The sequence below is a fragment of the Microcebus murinus genome, chromosome 14 (assembly GCF_040939455.1).
Source record: "Microcebus murinus isolate Inina chromosome 14, M.murinus_Inina_mat1.0, whole genome shotgun sequence".
Taxonomy (NCBI): domain Eukaryota; kingdom Metazoa; phylum Chordata; class Mammalia; order Primates; family Cheirogaleidae; genus Microcebus; species Microcebus murinus.
This window is the reverse complement of record NC_134117.1, coordinates 11,307,065-11,329,025: the sequence shown is the minus strand read 5'-3', so window position 1 is coordinate 11,329,025 and position 21,961 is coordinate 11,307,065. Positions and strand designations below refer to the sequence as shown.

The 21,961-nt window shown below is 48.9% G+C and overlaps 1 long non-coding RNA gene across 1 annotated transcript; it reads left to right on the top strand.

Annotated features, from left to right (window-relative positions):
* Positions 1 to 12,930: 12,930 nt before the first annotated feature.
* Positions 12,931 to 16,848, top strand: LOC105857034 (uncharacterized). Its single transcript, XR_012922940.1, has 3 exons — positions 12,931 to 13,010; positions 15,787 to 15,878; positions 16,562 to 16,848. It is a non-coding gene; the product is annotated as an uncharacterized LOC105857034 (long non-coding RNA).
* Positions 16,849 to 21,961: the final 5,113 nt, after the last annotated feature.

The following is a 21,961-nucleotide window of genomic DNA, read 5'->3' as shown; positions in this document are numbered from 1 at the left end:
TCGCATGACCCCTGGGTGACTGTCCCTACACCCACCTCTGGACACGTTTCTTTATTATACAAATACTCAAAGAAATAAACACAAAAGATTTTTTCACACAAAGTTTTTTCCCCAGCATACATTGAAAAGGGGATCAATATGTCAAATAAAAATAAAATATAAAAAGCTTCTCTAAGCAAAGGTTGTGTCATAGCAGACAAAGGGTTAATCTCCTTGCTATTGGCTGGGGGTGGGGAGAGTGCCCACATCATTGCTGGGAAGCCCGGGGGACCAGCAGGAAGGCCAGGCCTCCCAAACCACCCTGATGAAGAGCCCACACACCCCCACTGCCACTGCTGCCCACAGCAAGGCCATTTCTGACCTGGGAGCTTCCCAAAAGCCAGACTTCCTATCCCGGGTTCTGGCTTCCACTTTGGGCAGATAACTAAGAATTTTCCCCAAAATATAAGCAGATGATAGGTAGCTATGAGTCATGACAAATGTCCACTATCCTCTGTCATCAGTCTTTAATAGCAGTGACACCAATTTTAAAGAGCAAACACTATTGACAGACCCACGTGCTCTCTGAACTTGCTACTTGCTTCTGCCTGATTTTGAATGAAACTGGCAGAGAAAAACACGGGAGAATCATGAATGCAAAAGTATTACAGGCCAGGCACAGTGGCTCACGTCTGTAATCCTAGCACTCTGGGAGACTGAGGCGGGCAAATGGCTCAAGGTCAGGAGTTCAAAACCAGCCTGAGCAAGAGTGAGACCCTGTCTCTACTAAAAATAGAAAGAAATTAATTGGCCAACTAAACATATATATAGAAAAAAAAATTAGCTGGGCATGGTGGCACATGCATGTAGTCCCAGCTACTCGGGACACTGAGGTAGAAGGATTGCTTGAGCCCAGGAGTTTGAGGTTGCTGTGAGCTAGGCTGACGCCACGGCACTCTAGCCCAGGAAACAGAGTGAGACTCTATCTCAAAAAAAAAAAAGTATTATGGACCTTTTTTATTGTATAAATTTAGCTTTCCTTAATATATGTAATTACATGTGCTCCCCTTTATGAGAAATAAAACTCAAAAATAAAATGAGCTTCCAAAGATACAAAAATATAGATACCATATAACAGGGTTTCTTATGCTGGGCACTTGACATTTTGGGCCATAGAATTCTGTGTCCTGTGGGTTGTGGATTGTAGGATGTTTAGCAGCAGCCCTGGCCTCTGCCCTCTGGGTGCCAGTAGCATGCACACCAGTTGTGACACTGTCTCACGGCTGGCCCGAAGGTAGTGAGAGTTATCTCACTTGATTGTTCACAGTTACAGATAGAATTCCTTGTTCTACTCCTCCCCCCTTCTCAACGACTGCACTTGACTAGTCTTAAAAAAAATAAAATGTCTCCAGACATTGTCAAGTATCCCCGCAAGGGTGAGGGGCAACATCGGCCCTGGTTGAGAACTACTGCCTGACACTAATACGGCACTTCTGAATCTCACCCAGTATCCTCCTTGAACATGAGAGAGCTACCAGCCTTCACGGCCAGCTCTCTTCAAACACCTCGAGCTCAGAGTGCATTTTGAAAACATTTCATTTCCTGATCCGTCCTACCTACCACTTTCTCTAAAATAGCAACAGGGAAAATGGAGAAGAATGATGTTTTAAAAAAGAAGAAAACCCCCAAATAGCCAAAGTCAATTACCAAAGGGAAAAGAGAACTCATCACCAATACCTAAACCAACATAAGGGCAAGCACACAGCTCCCGGGCTTGGGTAACAGCTCTGCCACTATTGGGAGGCCCTGGGCAAGTTCTTTATACTGGGAAAACCTCAGCCTGGGAAAATATTAACACAAAATGCCCACCTCTGGGGGTGTTGAGAAGACCCAGCGATATAACACGTAGGAAAGAACACAGCTTAGAGGTGTGTAGGGGTGGCCAGGCTTGGATAACTGTTTTCTGTCCTGCCTGTGCCACTGCCTCTTGGTTTTGGGGTGCAATTCCCAGTTCTTCCACTTGAACGTCACTCCACAAGACAAACTTTGCAGTCAGAAGAATTTACTGTGTTTCAGTCTACTTCACTCAATCATTGTTTGCCAGGCATGCAAAGCCCAGGGCCAGATATTGTAGGAAAAATCAGAGACCAAAGGAGAAAAAAAAGACATTATTATCTAAAAATTTGCAGTCTAGTGATCGAGAAAGAAGCTTACAAAAATCACTGTGTTGTACAAACCATGAGAAATGCTACTACCACATGCTGTGAAAGAGAGATAGTAATGGTCACCGGGGAATTTACTAATTGCTTTATCAGATTAGAATTGTGTTCCCTCTTATAGGGAATTGTTGCTTATTTATTTAGATGCACTTTAAAGTGTTCATAACATTTTTTTCTTTTGCTCAACCATATCAACATTGCACCTGTTGCTCAACTGCGTCTCTTTCTATGTTTGCATATAACATACACAACAATCTGGGTCCATTATGAATCTCCATGAGTTTAGGTGCTTAGATGGCATAAAATGAATGAGAAGGGAGTGTTTGTTCCTCCTGTGTTTGGAATCATTGGAATGTTCTGTGGCTGTCGCTGTGTGTCAGGAAACTGTTCCCTCTGCTCCCCCAGCCACTTGCTCAGCGTCATTTCTCCCTCGGGGAGGGGCTCCCAGCCATCCCCTACATCCCTGCCAGGCCCTGGGGTAGAGCAACAGGGCAAAATCGCTGCAGATCACTGCCCCTTTCTCCTCTCTTCTAATCATTTCATTTAATTTTGAAATGTATGACTTTACCAGTATCCCAAGTGGCCACGAATGATGCCGACAATGAAGCCGACTTGGGATGTGATTATCCAGGGCTGGGGGAGGCTGAAGCAGGCTGAGTTGCTGGGGCCCCTAACAGATCTTACAGCAGCGCCAGCCTCTGCCCTCGGCTTATCCGGGTTCTCTGGTCGCAGAAAACCCTCTGCGACCATCCCGGGACCTCATCGTGTTCCTGAAGGTCCAGGCCCCAGGCAGGGCTCCTTCTCTGGTGACATGCAGTGCAAAGATCACCACACACACACACACACAAGACTCAACCCTTGAGCAGACTGCTCAATCCAGGATCTCAGCAGGTCTTCATTTTTTAACTTTTGATAGGTCTTTTTGTCAATACTCAGATGTCAGCAGCATGAACAGTGTGTCTCAGCTTAGTCTATTAGGAGTAGACAATACACACAAATACATAATTAAATAAATAAACACGGGGACCAAAACAGAACACTTGAAAGCCATTTCTGTTACGCTCTTTTTCAGAGGCAGGGACGAGGCAATTTGCCTTCCCATTTCGATTCCAACCCTCCTTCATTATCAACCGGAAATAGCTTTTATGGATGGTGGAAATCATCTGGCATCTGCATCGTGGTACGTAGCAGTGAAGGGCTCTCTGTAGTCACATTTAGATGAGGACCTTGACCTTGCAGAAGCCCCTTACTCGGGTTTCCATTAATATACGTCTCCCAACAAAACTCGGTGATGAATGCAAACCGCACCTCATTATGCCTGCCTCCGAGTTATTATCTAGACACATCCAAGTTCACGCTGGTGTCATTATGTAGCATGAGGGGACATTTTCCTGTTTCTTGTTTGTTTGTTTAGACAAAATGCAGAAGTAGAATGGTCCTCGTGATGTTTTCCAATTGAATCACAGGCATGTGTGCGTGCACGCACTTGTGACATTCGGGGCTGGCAGTTTGGCAGTCTAAACGTATAGGAGAGTGGAGCCTTCTGTGTTCTGTCTCAGCAAGAGGGCCTTTGTCGCCAAGGAAACAGCCCTGCCTTTCACCCTTAAAGAGATCAAGAGGCACTATCTCAGTAAAGGGTAAATAACAGGAAAGTATTATTTTCCTCTCAGTGCGGCCCAAGGACCACCTTCATCACAACCAACTCTAGAGCTTATTAAAAATGCAGATGGCTGGACCATGAGACAGACTCATTAAATCAGAGCCACTGAAGGTGAGGCCTGGGAAAATGAATTTCTAGCAAGCACTGCAGGATACTCTGACGCACATCTGGGAGTGAGAACCACTATCCACAGGCTGCCATTGGCGGTGCATCCATGAGCCTGCCTCCCTTCTTCCCAAATCATCCACATGCCAGCCTGCCCTCCTGCCTGGACAGCCCGACAGCCGGTTCCGGCCGTACCCGCTCCTTGCATGGTAGATGCCGGAAGACAGCTGCATGGTACCAGCTCAGCGCTGTCTCTGTGTGCCATCCTGTTCTTCTTAAATGATTGCTAGTGACGTAAGTAACACCTGAACACATTCTCCTATTTTGTAAAAGGCAGATAAGCCTAAAGTCCCCTTTGACCTCCACCCTCAGTCCCCATCCGTCCTGTAGAGGGTGCACTTGTCCTTCTAGACCTTTCCCTGTGTCTTTACATACATCTATCTGAACCTATGGAAAAGGAGTAGTGTTGATGGACATTGAGGGTGTTTGCAACACTCCGCTGTGACAACTCTCACTACCCCAGACACGTTCCCACATGCCTCCTTGGGCAGGGCTTCTCCAGGGGACACTCAGCAAAGGGAGACCGTGAGCCACAAGATACGACCCCATTCACCCTCACTAGCACTGCAGGGGACTCTTTTGCTTGATGAGTTCTTTATATATGGCATGAGGGTTTATGAGGGCCCGGTGAGTATGGAAAGGAAGGAATGCTGCTGTTGAACCAAACAGTGCTCTTCATGGATGCTGGAAAAGACCCCCATGTCTCCCCAGAAGTGGTCTTCCCTGCATGTTCCCCTTTCTCCTGGTGAGCCCTCCCTCTTGTCCAGAGCTCCCATGGGCACAGCCAGCTGCTGTTGTCCTTACAAAATCCATGGCCAACCGGGGCCTCATGCGACCTGCTGGGCAGGGGAAATTATCAGGGAGGGGCGCTGGCCAGCCCAGCAGAGCCGGTGTAAAGTGTGCGCTTCGACCTAAGCACTGCTACCCTCCTGGCTCCGGGCTCAGCAGAGGGACCTCTGTTTAATCTGCTTGTAAATGTAAATGCCCACGGGAGACTTCACTTAAGCTCGAAATTCCAAAATTGCTCGCTAACAAAATGCGAGGCCACAATCGAAGTCACTGGACGCCAGGATCAGCTGGGCTCAGTCCGACAGGGGCCCCCAGCCAGGGCCCTGCAGGAGTGAGCTGGGGGCTGGGCGGGGGTGGGGGAGGGGAATACAGCCTGATGAGACCTAAGGGTGGACAGTAATGTTCCCAGGGCTGCAAACCGGGACACTTGGGCACAAATCCCCACATGGACAAAAACTGTCTGAGTCACCCAGAGCAAGCCCCGCCCAGGTCGGCCTCTCCTGTCCTGTCTGCGGAGCAGGCTGGAAACGAGAGCTGGACTATCCCTCAGGCCTCTATGAACTCGAGAGTCTGGGCGTCAGACAGTGAGGTCCTGAGACGTTCCTGTCAACCATCCACACCGCTGGGTGGCACCGCCTCTCTGCACACACCTGGCCACAGGCCCACCTCTCAGAAAGGTGCTCTGCTTTCTACCTGATGTACCTGGACACCCTTTTAAGACTCATTTTAGCTTTTCTCTCCACAGGTCTGGCCTTCCTGCATGTCCAGGAAATCACCTTAGGCCCTCGGATTCACGATGCGCTGAGGGAAGGACCCAGAGGGACGCGGTCTCCTCCCCGTGAGCCCTGGCCATGTGTGTGCGCTCCGGCTTCCAGACCTGCGGGGCCAGGCAGCCTGAGCAGTTGCCGGCCGTCGTCAGGGTTTGGGAAGTGGTGTTTTGTTCGATCCTGTGATTCACCAGATCCGATCAAAATAATGACTAATTCACGCTCTTTGGGCGTTTTCCAGCCACGGGAAGGCTCTGCTGGTTATGATGAGGCTTTTACAATTAAGATTTAACAAAAAAAATGTGTAACAGTCTTTCTGTGGTTTCCCCAGCTATTTTCCTGTGGTATCACAAATTTCATGAACACAATTAATGGATTTTGGTGGGTTTTTTTCTTACATCAAATTCACAAAATTAAGTATAGCAGCATAGCTAGAGAGTTCCCTGAGATGTTTCTTTTTTTCTTTTTGATTTTGAGACAGGGTCTTACTATGTCACCCAGCTGGGATGCAATGGTGCAATTATAGCTCACAGCAACCTCAAACTCCTGGGCTCAAGCAATCCTCCTGCCTCAGCCTCCCAAGTAGCTAGGACTACAGGTGCACACTGCCATGCTCGGCTAATTTTTGTATTTTTTGTAGAGGTGGGATCTCAGTATGTTGCCCAGGCTGGGCTCAAACTCCTGGTCTCAAGCAATCCTCCTGCCTTGGCCTCTCAAAGTGCTGAGATTATAGGCATGAGCCACTGTGCCCAGCCCCTGAGATGTTTCTTATGCAAATATCTTCATTGCCAAGAAAGAAAACACACAGGACACAAGGTAGTAGAGGGCTGGCCAGTCATATATCAGCTGACAGTCCGGGGAAAATGCTACGGCTCAAGACCTTGTTGCTTCCGTTACTTCCTTGCACTTTTTAAATCTTATTTCCTGGACTACCAAAAATGGGTTCAACTACGTCAGGGGCTCGCTGCTTGCGGTATGACGCGTGGATCAGCAGCAGCATCGTCGGCATCTGTGCCTCGGTTAGAAACGAGACCCTCATGCCCCAGACAGACCTCCCGAGTCAGGACCCGCACTCTAGCACGGTCCCAGGTGGCTGGTGCCACGTTCCAGTTCAGTAAGTGCTGTGCTAGAAGCTTCGCCCTCTGGCCTTCAGCTGGGTCAGAATTGCATCCTTCATTCCGCATCTGAGCAGGCTCCCCAGTGTCATCTGAGAAGACCACTCTATGCAGCTCGGGCCAAAACACAGGCCCTGAAAAGACCTGTTTAGGGTCTGCCCCGCCCCCCACCTCCTCTGGTTTGTGCAGTGGAAATGTCTCACCCACGCCACAGATCACAGGTAGGATTTCGCTCACCTAAACCTGCCCTTATCTCTGTTCTCCACAGCAGGGCTGTGCGTGTGGAGGCACGTGTGTATGCCTGTGTGTGTGTGTGTGTGTGTGTGTGTGTGTGTGTGTGTGCGTGTGCGTAACGCCAGGTGGGGAGTTAGCCGCCTCCGCAGTTCACGTCCATTATCGGCATCTGTCCAAACAAGGCCCCTCTCCTGGAAACACCTATTATTTTTCCTCCTTTATTCCCCTCCCTGGACATTGACTTGATTTCATATACAGCCTTGAATATCCGTGTATATCCTTGAAATGAAATAGTGCGGGCTTGGAAAGAAGCTTAACTTACATAAGTGTCATTGTGCCATAAATCTTGTTCTGGGTAATCATGCTTTTATTCGATACTATGCTTTTAAGGTCTCTCCATTTTGCAATATATATTTCTAGTTCATTGCTTCCAACTGATGCTTTGCATTTCGGAGAAAAGAGCACAGCCTAGAATAAAGGTGGCACTTTCAATCAGTGTGGAGAGGATGAATTGAGTAGATAGCATCTCCTTGTCTCAGTGCAAGAGTAGTCGTTGCATTTGAATCCAGGCTAAGCTGCTTTTCAATGAGGCCCTAAATACACAGTGGCTTCAATTAGAGAAAAATTTATTTTCTTCTTGAAACAGCTGAGAGGTAGATGTCCAGGGGTGGCAGAGGCTAGGCCATCCTCAACACGTGGTTTCCATCTCTGGGTCTAGGTCTCATCACTCCTTTGCCAGAAGGAAGGAATTAGAAGACCAGGGAACACGTGCCTAGTCCTTACCATGGAAAGACCCAGAAGTTAGATACCCCTCTTCCTACAACCCCTACAGCCATCCCTTGCTGCAAGGGAAGCTTGGGAATGCAGCCAGATACCCACCTCCAATTCTGTTGCTTACAGAAGAAGGTGACAGTGGCCACTGGGGACAGCTATCAGTCTACCGCATTGCACCTACCCTAAGCTAATGCACAGGCTGGGACTCATGTGACAGACTGTACGTCCTGCTTAGTGCTGAGGCCCCCAGAGCCCCATCTGTGGCCCTTCCCTGTGCATGCACAGGCCTTCAAGGCACATATTTGTGCACAAAATGCCCTCGCCCCTTCATGTTGTTTCTCTAGTCTCGCTTCACTGCCACCTGCTTTTCCCACCTAATGTTTGTGTCATGGGGGAAATGACTTATATATTATAATCTGTCTGCAGTTTAAGGAGAGAGTCTCCCCCAAACAAGTCTTTGTCTACTCAGTGGGGAGAGAAAAAGAGAGAGAGAGGGAAGGAGGGAGGCACAGGGAATAGGATGAGGACACGGGAGCAGACAGACAAATGGACGAAGCCCTGCAGGGGAAGAACGGAGATGTCACGAGGGAAGTTTGTAAGAAGCAAACCCTTCCTCCATCTCCCACCAAGCCTTGGTGAAGCCTGTACCTCTTACCAGTGCCTCTGCCATTTGCTATGGGAGAGCAACAAGTGCCGAGCCTGGAATCTGGGTGGGGCCGGGTGACAGCAGATGCTGGGGACCTGGTGATTTCGGGGTTGAAACTCCACATGTCATAAATGGTCCACATCCTTCTGGATGGAGGAAGTCGCGAAGGGGTAACTGTTAAAAACACGATAGCCTTGGGTCCCTGGTTCCATTTAACCACACGTGGATGCCTTGGTGTGATGGCTGCTGCAGAATTCACCCCTGGCCCCCAGGTGCTTCCAAGGAGCCCCTGGAGGAAAACAGCCACAGAACTGGAAGGCAAAGGAAGTTTCACAGAGGAGGAGGCTGAGGCTCGGCTGAAGGACAAGCCAAGGTCGCCCAGCTATTCAGGAGCCAAGCAAGGCCATGGCCCCAATCCCCTGGAACTCGCATTCCAGGGTCCTTTCATCTGTGTTGAGGGTGTCTCTTTGACACTAATGGCCACCTGCAGGAGGAACAGAATCCACTTGGGATCCCTGCCCCTCATGGCACATCTCATTCTATGCACCCTGGCTGTGAACACACAGGAACCAAAAGAGAGAAAGGGGCTCCCCGCCAGCGTCAGCTTGTTCATGCCCAACGCGTGCCTCTGTCTAGGCTCTGCTTGCCCCTGTAACAAGAGCATCCTCCATCATGTCTATCTTTTAAAATCCCGGTTTTCTTAATAAAATCAAGAAAACAATGAACCATTTCAAGCTCACATTGGCTTCCCCTTCCTCCCAACTCCCCCAAGCCTGTGGCTGTCCTCTCCTTGGTCCAGCTCTCACTTGTGCTTGGTGTCTCTCCTTCTCTGGGGTTTTATTTGTTTGGCTTAATTGCCCCCGTGAGACCAGCCAGGGAGGCAATTTATGTCTCTCCTGCTCCCCACAGCATTTGCAGGTTCTGCTTAAATTCAATTTAGATGAAGGAGACTTGACAACTTCCAGAAATGGCTGAAGCCTGCTGTGAGCAAGAGTGCGCCCCTAAGACATGGTGTTTATTCCAGCCAGTTGGGATGAGAAGAGAAAGTTTTCCTCGGAGCTAGCATGAGACAGTATCCTGTCTGCTTCATAAATTCAAACCTTTGATTTCTCCTTTGATTCCTTGAAGGCAGAGCACTGATTTTATAGGAGAAAGAATTGATTTGTACAATGTTGTTCTCCTTCCACTTTTTCACTCAGATTGGCCTTTGGGCTGAAATAGACAGGGCTGCAGAGGAGCTGGGCTTAGAGCAGAGATGGTGGGTTTTGGTTTCCCTGAGACATTAAGACTGAGATGGGGCCTAAGAGCAGTGAACGAGCTCACGGCCAGCAGGTGACCTCCCCGCATTTGGCCCCACCCCTCCTTGCCATCCAAGGAGTCACAGTCCAGCAGCATTAATGTATCCACATCCTCTGAATTAATCCCATGAGTGTAACCCGCAGAATCCTGTGGCCTGCCAGTGAGTTATTCTTTGTGCCAACAGAGCTCTGGTCTCCTAAGCTGCTCTCCTTAAGCTCAGTCACTCAGACCAGAGGCCCCAAACACCCAACCCCATGCAGAGTTCCAGGAGCAAACCCAGAGGCAGGACTAGGGCACGTGGAAAGGGCAGGAAAAAAGACTCACTGCCACTCACTCAAAAGCAGTCACTCTGAAAGGCTGATGGGAGACCCGGGTCAAGCCAGGAAGGAGGACACCTAAGGAGACGCGGTGCACACGGGAACAAGCTCATAGTGCAACATACAAAAGCAAGGACGCATTGGGGGGGACTGGGTGGGCACCAAAAGGTAGCCACTGAGAAGGCTTCATGGACAGGGGAGTAGAGATCCCCTTCGTGCAGGGTCTGCAGTGGGAGCAGCACGCCAGGGGGCTAGAACATAGGCTCAAACATTCTAACCCTTCCTGGCTATGCAATGGTGGGTGAATCACTTACCTCTCTTGGCCTGTTTCCTCATCTGTAAAATCGGGTAACAGACAGTACTGCTGTCGAGCGCTCCCATGAGCCTCAGCGAGACACCCTGTATAAAGCGCTCTGAGCAGGTGCCTGCACATAGTTTGTGCTCAGTGCATGGTAGCAACCATTATCGACCCCTTACAGTTGTTCTTGGTGCTCCCAACATTTGTTGTCTTGTATCTACCTCACAGCTGCCCTGAGAAGTAGATGAGATGGTTATGCCCATTTTACAGACTTAGTTGCTGAGGCTCAGAGAGTTGAAATGACATCCCAGAGATCCTATGGCTGGAGGGGTGGAACCTGGCTGCACACTGGGATCCGTCAGCCTCCTCACCCAACCCTTCACGTGAGGGCGTTGGGTGGTTCTAAGAACACCAAGGAGCTTCCGAGCTTGGAAAGCAGTTTGCCCAGCGTGGATAGAGTCACACATTGGATTCCTCCCTAAGATGGAGGGGGCAGCAACTGCTCCCATGCCATATAGCACGGGGTCAAGAGTGTGGATTATGGAGCCAGAAGGCTAGGTTCAAATCCAGGCTGGGCCACTTCCCAGAGGTGTGACCTTGAGCTGCTACTTAACCTCCTGGTGGCCTTAGTTGCCCCATCTCTAAAATGGACATACTAATCTTTACACCTACCTCAAAGATCAAATGACTAAAGTGCTTAGAATAACAAGCGACACAGAGTGAGCTCTCTGCAAATATTAGCTGTTATTACCACATTAACAGATGGAGAACCTGTGTGTTGGTTTCTAGTGTTCTTCCCATCCACCCTTAAGAGTGTGGCCCATCTGCGAGGGACCAGATCTGCAGAGCTGGGGACACTGGAGGCTCTTCGATTGCTAAGTCATGTGTCAGCCACCTGCCTAAATGATGAGCCACCTCCGTGTAACTTAATTCATGCATAATTCCTCCTACGATCAGCCGGCTTCCTTTAAAATATTAAATAGATATATATTTTTTTTATTTCCGGAAGATTTGTCACTTTCTAGCACATGATCAAGAATTAAAATCCTCAGAGGTAAAGAGCAATGTAATTATGCCAGAGATTAAATCGGTATTTGAAGGCTAATTTTGACATGTGCCTCAAGCAACATAAGTCAGAAAGAATTAAGCAGGTGGAAAGCGTCAGTGAAGGCACCCTCCAATCCTAGACGCTGATGGGAAGCGCTTTCAAGTCAGTGAAAACACTGTCTGGAAATATAATATGCTTTCTTTTTGTATGCTTAAAGAAAAATCTAATTAAGTCACAGAATTTGCCAGAGAGGACTCTGCTGAAGCCATGGTATGATTTAATAAACAGGGGAATTGCACAAGTGTAGCAAGTGATCACATATAAATAGATTCAGGCTATCAAGACTCCATGTTTCTGGGGTTTACAGAAAATTGATATCAAGCATATGCTACAAATATTGGAACTAGTGCCAAACCAATGCTGCTGAAACAATTTTACAACGTCAGGAGTGCAAATTCTCAGTTTTAAATAATGGCAGGTCCCAGGTCCTTGTTTCCCACTCAAAGATAAGGGCTTAGACAACAAAGACGTAGTCTCATTTTTATTGTTCAAGAATCTTTCCCCCAGCCTAGGAGCAAGTTATGTGGGTGAGGTGTGAGGAGTTTTATCTGGCTGCAAGCTCAGCATGAACTCATTGTGAGAGGTTATTATTAAGAAAACTAGCACATGGTTAGGCAGCATTAATAATAATGAGGAGGAGAAGGAAGAAGAAGAGGAGGAGGAGGATGAATAGAAGTGTAGGCTATGAGTTTAAGGAGATGACTGTTCCATTATCTCACACATTCACATAGGGCTCAGTCTGACCTGGAGCCAGTTCGGAAGAAAGGCGTGGGCAAATATTATATATATGCCAAGAAGACACATCTAGGGGTAAAAGTTGAAGGCACTGAAGCTGTTTAGGTTAAAGAAACAAAAGAATAGCCATTAATAACACTTAGGTGCAGAGAAGGAAAGACCCAGAGAGCCAAGAAAATATGCATAAATTAAGAGTATCTTGAATATGAAGATTCCTAGAAACACATTCTTCTTAATATATTATTTATTCATAAGAAGAATACAGCCAAAAGAATTCTTTATACATTCAGAAATGTTCTTTATGAATATATTTTTCTTGACTGTATTTTTGAATGGATTAATTATATTCAGTGTGCACATCATCTCAAGGCGGTAGTCTTATTTACACGTCCCTGTGAATATATCCGTGTCCCCCAGTCTTCCCTGCTCTTCCTCTGCGAGTCCCCGTTCTCTGCACTCGGGCCGTTCTCTGTTGTTCGCCTCTGGGAGTTAAGGGCAGAGACCAATCGAACAGTCCTTAAAACACTTCTATGAAGACAAAGGGAAAACCAGTAAATTAAAACTATCCAGTAGTGTTTTATTTTATTATTTTATCAGTGAATGTGGTGACTTGGCAATGGAGCGCTCAGCAAACTTGATTTTGTATGAACTGACCCAGTGGCAAGCTATGTGGAAAAGGTACATAGCCCTGCCCAGAGGAGGCGATGGAGACGGCCATTTCCAGCCTGAGGGGACGGGGCACGTTACACTTGGAACGAGTCTGACAGAGAAATAATACACAAAGACCCGGAAGCTGGAGCCGCCCAGGCCGGAAGTGCCGGAGGCGCAGGCTGCCCAGGCCGGAAGTGCCGGAGGCGCAGGCTGCAGAGCGCAGCAGCCGAGAGTCAGGCGCCGGGAGAAGGCAGGTGAGGAAGGATGCGCCAGGTCTGGAAGGATCCTGTAACCGGGCTAAGCAGTTCGAGCTTTATTCTCTAAGAACTGGGGCCCAGTGGCAGGTCTAAATAGGCGAGGGAAGCTCCTTCACGTGGGAGCACGCAGGGTGAACTGAAGTGGGAAAAGGCAGAAACCCGGGCGCCCGCTGGGGCCGCTGGAGAGGCCCAGGTGAGAGGGGAGAGGCCGAACAGGGCAGGGAGAAGTGACCGTGATGGGACGGAGAGGACCATGGCTAACTCCCTGTACCACCTCTGGGTGGGCCGAACTTGGGGGTGGCGCAGGGAGGGGAGCAGGGTCAAAGGGAAAGGAAAAGTATCAGCCTTCTGGATTGTTCCACATACTACCCAGAGCACCTGGAGAGCACACACCCCCTTTACCCAGCCTGGATTCCTAGAGTGCCAGGTTTCCTTCCAGGCACGCACGGTAGCAGGCATGGCAAAAGCACCTGGATATTTATCCTGAGACCTCTCGGAGCCAACAGCAGAACCCTGGGACAGCAGCTCCCAGGAGGGGGCTCCCTCTCTTCTGGACATATGGGCTTATCACCTGTTCATCCCCTTCACAAAACCGTCTTTGTCTACAGCACAAACCATCCCAAATTCCTGCACCAGGCAGTCCCAGAGTGCCATCAAACCACACAGGCCTCTGCCCCTGGTCATAATTCACCTCCTTGGCCTTTGTTCATCCTCGTTTAATGCCAGAGTGGTAAAATGGGGACCTGGTGCCAGGACAACGGAAAGGGCATGTGCCCAGGGCAGCCTTGCCGGGATTTCCACCATGTCCTCAGCCACCAGCAGGGTGTAAACCACTGCCACGGGCACGCATGGGCCACCTCCTCTCATTCCCCCCATGTGTCCTTCAAGGCCCCCCTTCTCCTCCTCAAGTCCTGCTGGACCAGCACATCTTTGCTTGTTCAGCTCCTACATCTCCTGGCGAAACAATGCATTTCTCCTCCTGAACCCAAGATTTATGTCGCCTCTGACATAAATCACTCCACCCAACCCTCCCTCACTTTGACAAGTGGATTCTAAACTGTGTGTCTGTCTGTCTCAAAAGGATGTCAGGTGTGATTATTTCTCCTAGCCATCCTTTTTGTTGCATTTCCCCCTCATATTGCTCTGCACTAAAATATAATGCCAATAAAATAATAATGATAGCTGCTAATGTAGTTTTCCCCATATTCTGCTGTATAATCAACTCTCAAACCTCTTCCAGCCTATCTGCTGCATTCAGAAGCTTTATTCCACCGCTGCAGATATGGGGACTTGGCTGGCTTCTCAGTCCCTTTGTCTGATATAGTTGACAGCCCCTGCCATTTTTCACAGTAGTTAAGTGCTGTGTTGCCCATTTTGTATATAGGCTGCTTTCCAAATGAAAAAGCAAGGTCCCCTTTTTTCCCACTGCATTTCAGGGCTTTCTTGGATGTCAAAAGTGATGTCTTTAAAAATACCCGTTCCTTGGGCAAGAACAGATACAACCTGCTTTGGGAAAACTCTGTGACTAACTGGCTCCTCTAGATAGAATCCTCCCCCATCCTTCAATCGGCTGCAGGACACAGAGAAGCTTCTCACACACCCTGTCTCTAATGTCCTTCCAGTGGGACGACCCCAGGATCCCCCAGGTGGGAGTGCAGGTAGCGGACATGCATTCAACAGAGCTAGTTGTAAACAGGCATCTAGACCAAGGGGCTGCTGCAGCACCTTGTGGACATGCCTGCCATGTTTTCCTGAAGGGGTCTGAGATCTGTCTCCAGGGGCGTCGACTCCCAATTGAGAAGCAAGATGGGCTTCCATGTCCTGGCAGGAATTTGAGACACAACCTTCCTCCCCTTACAGCCATGTTCAGAACTGAATGGGATCCAACCCACACCCCCTTCTGGCCCAGCTCCCCTGTAACTGTCCCAGAGGACCCCACATGGGTGGGGGCCCATGTGACCGGAGGCCATCCTTGTACTGTCAGCCACCAATCACCAGCACTGTCCACTGACAAGTTCACAGTGCTCCTCCTTGTATGTGTGTCTTTCTACATTTTACCATCAGTTAAAAATAATCTACATTCCCCATAAGAACTGTCCATGGAGCTCCTGGCAAAATGCACAGAACTTGTGTTTAAATAACTATTTCCCTCAAGGTTTGCAAGTTCCCATGTCCTTGTCTGCTTTTGACTTTTGGCTGAGCTTCCCGGAACTGACTTCGAATTGTGCAGATGTAGCCGTCACCTGCCCCAGAGCAGCACTGAATATTAACTGTCTGAAAAGAGAAACCCACATCTCTCCCCAGGGAATCACCAAATAGCCCTAAAGTACAGAGTACCCAGTGTCACTAAAAGAAAAATATCTCATTCACTTGACAAAAGATAAAATCCAAAGGGACAGAGCCACAGAAAATATTCGCTCTTGAAGTTTTGCTTAAAATCCACTAATTTTCTCCCCTTGAGCTTCATATATGAATTTGTTTTCTATTCTCCTTTAAATTTCTTCTTCACTGTTGTCAATATTTATTTCCCTGCACCTGGCAGCTTCAGTGCTGAGCTCTAGTTTCCCAGAGAAACATGGACACATACGTATTACCTTAGTGGTGGTGTCCCATAAATTCCTAATATTCATCAAGAAAACAGGGAATCAAATTAACACCCCAAATCATCTAAGAAATGTGCTGTGGCAGAAACAGTTTTGTGTTCACCAAACTCCATTTCCTTTTCCTCCTGGACACCAGCCGGGCTGTGTTTCTCAGCCTTCTGTGCTTTTAGGTGGAACCTGTGACGAAGTATTGGCCATGGCAATGTGGACAGGGTTGCAGGACACCACGTCAGGGTCTGGCTCCTAGAAAACGTCCTTCATGGTATGTCTTTCCTGCTGGCTGAACACAAAGAGGACAAGATCTAGAAAATCAAAGACACACACACATCCTAGAAGACACCTGGGTCCCTGAATGACAGCATGGAGCAGACAAAACCCTGCCCACACTGCCCTGTGACCACTACTAAAGCACATTGAACTGTGACATGAGCAAGACATGCAATTTTACTGTATTAAGCCACTGAGATTTGGGAAGCTTTGTGGAATCCATTAGTCTACCTCAAACTCTACACAGGTAAAATAATTTTAAAATTTCCACCACAAAGTTCACACGCAACAACCTGCCTCACTAACCTGTCTTCTGCCATGCCAACTGTACCATGTTCCTGGAGCATCTGTCCACAAGGGCAAAGGTACCATCCAGTTGTGACATTTCAGTTTCCATTCCATGGCCATCTTACATTTTTCAATTTCCCAGTATCAAATAATTACCATATTTTTTATCTCATCTCCAGGTATTTTGGTAGCCACACTAATATATATATATATATGAAAATTCACTATCACAAGCACAGGACTTTTTGGTGCAAAATCTTGATTTTTGCATGGATGGGCACATGCCATGCGTACACCCCCGATGCACCTCACTTCCAAGGGTTCCTTGTGGGGGGGGGCGCTTTGCTGGGACATTTTCTCCACTCTGACTCGATACTCTTTCTCTCCAAGCCCTGCAGGTGCATAAAGGCAGCAGCCTTTTGTTACGAGCTCCTCGGCAATGGGACAATTCCCCTGTCTGCCCTGCAGGCCATCCAATCCTCACCCAGGACCCGGCTGCTGGGAAAATGGAACCCTGAGGAGCAGCCCCCCCCCTTGGCTTCTCCTTGCTTTGCCACAGTGAGTGAAGAAAGGCTGGACCACTGCTTTCCCTGTTGCTCTGTGTCCCAGCTGACCACCGCGACAGCTGGCAGCTCGGCAGTTCTTCACTGCGGAGTTTATCCCAACAGCTCCTACTTTAAGCAAGCCCAGAAACTCAAACTCAGTGCCCAGCTCTGCCTTTTTCGTGTGTGTGTGTGTGTGTGTTCCTTTCCCCTCCAATTCCCTCTCTCCTTGGTGGCCTGGCTGGACCACCAAGTTCCTCCTGAATTTATCAACTGAGCTCCTAGGAGTTTCTGTTCCCAAATGTGGATGCCCTTCCAATCACCTGATATCGCGGACATCCGCCTGATCAACAGCCACCTCCAGCATGTCTAGAAAATAGGTTATGGACAGAAAGGAAGGGAGAGGTTGAAAGGCAGATTCCAGGGCTCTGGCTTGTGTACGGAAAGAGAACTCGATGAGGGTTCCGTTTGGGACCAGCTGTGTTTGGGGTGTTGTCATCCAGGTGGAGATGCCATTATGGACTTAGGACTCGGGTCGCTGGGCACTTTCCTGTGCAGGTGGAGGCTGAAGCCTTGGGTGTGGGCCCTCCACCGAGCACGCCGTCTCAGGGACTTCTGCACCCGGGAGCACTTTGAGCAAATGAGCCTCAGGGATCACATAATTCCAAAAATTCATAATGAGAGTTGCTAACAAAGCGTTTTGCCACCCAGAAAAGTGTGTGCCCTCTCAGTGGGGAAATAAAGCAGGAAATTAGAGCCCTGCATCCAGGGCGCCACCACCTCTGCCAGGTCAGAGTGGCCTCACACCGGCATTTTTCCCCACCACAGTGATGTACTCTGGACATCCCTTGTCACAGTCAGCACTGAGCCTTGACCAAGTCAGCTGAATGGAGCCCCCACACAAAGTGCAATATGGGAGGAAGCAAGGAGGTCACAAGAGACGCCGCTGGAGGTCCACGGGGCCCTGTGCCCTCCCCTCGCTGTGCTGTGGTAAGAAGGAAGCCCTGAGCCATAGTGCCACAGCTCAGAGAGGAGCAGGGCTCAGAGCTGGCTCACAGACGGACTGTGCTGAATCGGGAAGAGAGTCTCCTGCTGGTGACAGCAGCCTGGGACCAATGCAGCCCCCTCCCACCCCTGGGCCTCCCCAGGCTTTGGCAGGGCCTGTGGCAGTGGCTGCCCAGGCCAGCCTAGTCCTGTGGTCACTCCTGAACATTCAGCAGGGAAGGCTGGGGCCCCATGCCAGGTCCCTGAGACCTGCCCGACCCCCTCAGCCCTCTGCTTTCTGATGCCCCTCAAAACTGGGAGACCCCTGCAAGATATTATGGAAAGATCCCTGAGTTAAAGAGACCTGGAAGCTGATGCCACATCCACTTCTGTCTTGCTGTGTGACTGCAGGGAAATCACTGCCCTTCTCTGGGACTTAGATGCCTTGTAAGGTGCAGTTAGAACAGTAAGAGGCTCATGGCAAATGCTCCATGAATATTACCCATTATTGTAATGTTAAATGGGACATTTGGACTAACTCATGTCCAAGCCTTTTCCTGTCTTACAGCTGAACAAGCAAAACTTCTGTTTTAACAAAGCTGATATAATAACCATCGTGGACATTGTTTATTAAGCATGTTTGGGCCAGGCGCTACGGTCACATCATTTCATTTACTTCTCATAAAAAGCCTTGCGAGGTAGATCATATTAGCTCCTACATGGAAGACAACACAGTTGGGGCCCAGAGAGGTGAAGTAACTTGCCCAAGGTCACACAGTTAATAAACAACAGGACTTTACTTGAAGCCCAAAGCTTTTCAGTGGTACCACTGACGCTACCTCCGTGAAAAGATAGAAGCCCTGTACGTAAGGTGACCACACAACTTATAGTCCACACCAAAACACTTCATAGGGCGACCAACTGTCCTGGTTTGCCCAGAACTGAGGGATTTCTCAGGACAAGGGACTTTCAGTGACAAAACCGGCACAGCCCTGGGCAGACAGGGACGGCTGGTCACTGTACTTCTGAGGGAAATAGAACACTGTCATTATTCAGTTTGAGACACCTTCTGATTCCCCTGGTGGTTTCTCCTTTGACCAATAGATTATTTAAAATTGTGTTGTTTAATTTCCAAAGATTTGGGGATTTTCTAGATACCTTGTTTTTGTTTCCAGTGTAATTTCATTTTGGTTGGGGAACATACTTTATGCGATTTTAACCTTTTGAAATTTGCTGAGATCTGTTTTGTGCTCCAGAACATGGTCTATCTTGGTGAACGTTCCGTTTGCATGAGGGAAGAATGTGTTCTGCTGTTGCTGGGAGCAGAGGTCTATAAATGTCAGCCAGGCTGAGCGAATTGACAGTGTCGTTCAGACCTCCCATATCCTTTGTCTACCAAAGATCCTTCGCCCTGCCAATTACTGAGCGCAAAGTAGTAAGGTTTCCTACTGTGAGAGTAGATTTTTCTGCTTCTCCCTTTAGTGCTGTTAATTTTTGCTTCTTATATTTTGAAGCTCTGCTGCTAGGTGCATGCACATTTAGGAATGTTATGTCCTCTGATGAATTGGCCTTTTTGTCATTATGAAAGGTCCCTCTTTATCTCTGGCAATAGTCTTTATCTTGAAGTCTGGATTAAATAATTCATAAGCTTCTTTCCAACTCTAAAAGAGGAAAGGAAAAGAAAGTATGTATGTCCCTGCAACTGCCCTGACTCATTTAAAGTAAAAAATATTCATGGGTTTGTTTTTTTTTTTCTCCCACTCCCTCTCTCGGAGCATGACAGATCTCAATGTTAAGAGCATCCTTTTATACAAAAACAAATGGTCTGTTTGGTTAAAACCTCCCCAGATGTGATTCCAACTCAGCTGCAGGAGAAGCAGCTGTTTCTGTCAGCTGAGTTAACGAGGCACTTTGTCTTGGGAAGAAGCAGCAATTTATCAGCTCTCTCAGCCCCAAGTCGCCAGGCTCCCGGATTGACTGCACTGGCCAGGCAGATGCTAATGCTGCCCTTTGGAGACCTCCAGAACACAGGTGACCTTCTCGGGTAACAGCTTCCTCCTCTGTGGCTTGTCTGTCATTGTGTCCACACAGGATATGCTTGGAGAAGGTGGGGCCTTGGGATTCTTGAGCCTGTGGAATCAAGTCATTGATTTATTGAGGTGGACTAGGATGCCAGAACTTACCGAGGGGTCATGCGGGTGTGAGGAGCCAAAGGCATGTGTGTGGGTTACATTATTAACACATGGTTTAGAAGACAGGGAGCACGTGCTCCCCAAGGCCACAGTAGGAGTGCTGGTTGCTTCCACCTCCTTTCATCATTGAACCCCCACGTTCAGTGTGGTGAGAAGCATCTAGTAGATGTTTAATATGTATTTTGGATGATTCAATGAATAGGCGAATGAAATTGAAGTCAGATGTACTCTCAGAGGAAGGAAGGGGTTAAATTGGGAGCCAAGCACCCCGCTCCCTCAGGGCCTCTGCTAGTCGGGAGACAACAGTAACCACTCTAGCTAGTGTAAGTACAAGTGAACTCAAGTCAGGGGATGGCGCACTTACAGAAGCTTTGGAAGGGATGGAGGAGCAAATCATCTCTAGGCTGAGAAGAGATTTCCCCCAAGTCACAGAACGTGAGGGCCCCTGAGGGCCGGGACTTGCCACTTCCGCTGTAATCAGGAAGCCGAGGGTGTGTGGGGGCGCAGCCACTGGCTGGAGGGCTGCTCCTGGTGGCCAGGGTCAGGGTGCCGAGCCGGAGCTGTTGGCTCCAGGCCACACCATGCCTGCTGGATTCCACCACTGAAATAGATGCTGCGACTGTCCCCACTGACATCGGGTCTGAATTCGAGTTCTGAGGAAGTGACTCTGATGGTAAATTAGAGCCACACCGGCAGGCGGCTAGGGCCGTGCAGAGCTCAGCCTTTCCACCTCCACAGAGAGGAAGCCATCCTGGAAGGAGGAGGGAACAGAGGCTGAGCGAGCCACCCTACTGTCTGCACTGCAGGCACCAAGCCAGTAACATCAGTGAGGTTGGTGTTAGATAACGGAGGTAGTACCCGGGGAGGGAGGTTTGGGATCAAAATGCTTCCAGAACATTCTGCTGGCCAGATGAGACGCATCTCAGCCACATCTGCCTCGCTATTGGGAGTGTGAGGCTCTGGAATAAACAAAGACTAGAGGGGCCTGAGCAGAGCCTTGCGTGGGTGCCCAAGTGGGGAGGAGAGAAAAAGACAGGCCAGTAAAGGACACAGGAGAGGCAAGAATGAGGGCGGAGGGAGAGAAAGCGGGAAGGTGGAAGAAGCCACCAGTCATCAGAGAGGAGGACGCCCCTGTAAGACAGAGGGCAGCAGGGAGAACCAGGCAGTAAACAGTGGCAGCCACTGGCAGGACCGCATAAAGCTGAAAATGCACACTGAGTCCCCTTCTGAGAGAGACTTGCACCCGTGCTCAGAGAGGCGGGTGCAGGCACAGCCTTGCGGGGGTGGGGGGAATTACCACCTGAGTGCCCAGGGCTCAACACAAAGTGGATGTCCACAGCACGGAATGCTTCACAGAAGCTTAAAGGAAGTCTGTGTATGACTCTACATTATGTATATCAACATTGATTTCAAAAGCACAATGTTGGGTGGGAAAAGTGAGATGTGTGTGCTCATGGCAGCCTGGAAGCACCCGTGGCTCGTGGTTAACTCAGGAGCGTGGGGCAGTGAAATGGGACTGGCCAGCACAGTCCAACAGGACTCTACCCCCATTGCTAATGTTTTTTGTTGTTGTTCAAGTGTGGAAGAAAATAGGATAAGATGTTACCTGTTGTTAATTTAAGTGGTGAAAATACAAGTGTTGGTGATATCCTTTTTGTACTTGCTATGGTTTGGATGTTTGTCCCCCAAAGTCATGTTGAAATTTGGTCCCTAGTGTTGGAGGTGGGGTCTGGTGGGAGGTGTTTGGGTCATGGGGGGTGGATCACTTATGAATCGGTTAATGTCCTCCCTCAGGGGGAGGGAATTCTCACCGTTAGTTTCCGTGAGAGCCGGCTGTTACAAAGAGCCTGGCCCCTCCCTCTTCTCTCTTCTGCTTCCTGCCTGGCCATGTGATCTCTGCACACGCCGGCTCCCCTTCCTCTTGCCCCTCGAGAGTGGGCACAGCCTGAGGCCCGCACCAGAAGCAGATCCAGGACCGTGCGTCTGGTACAGCCTGCAGTACCGTACATTTCCCAGCCTCGGGGATTCTGTTATAGCAACAGTACATGGACTAAGACAGTACTTTTCTGTGC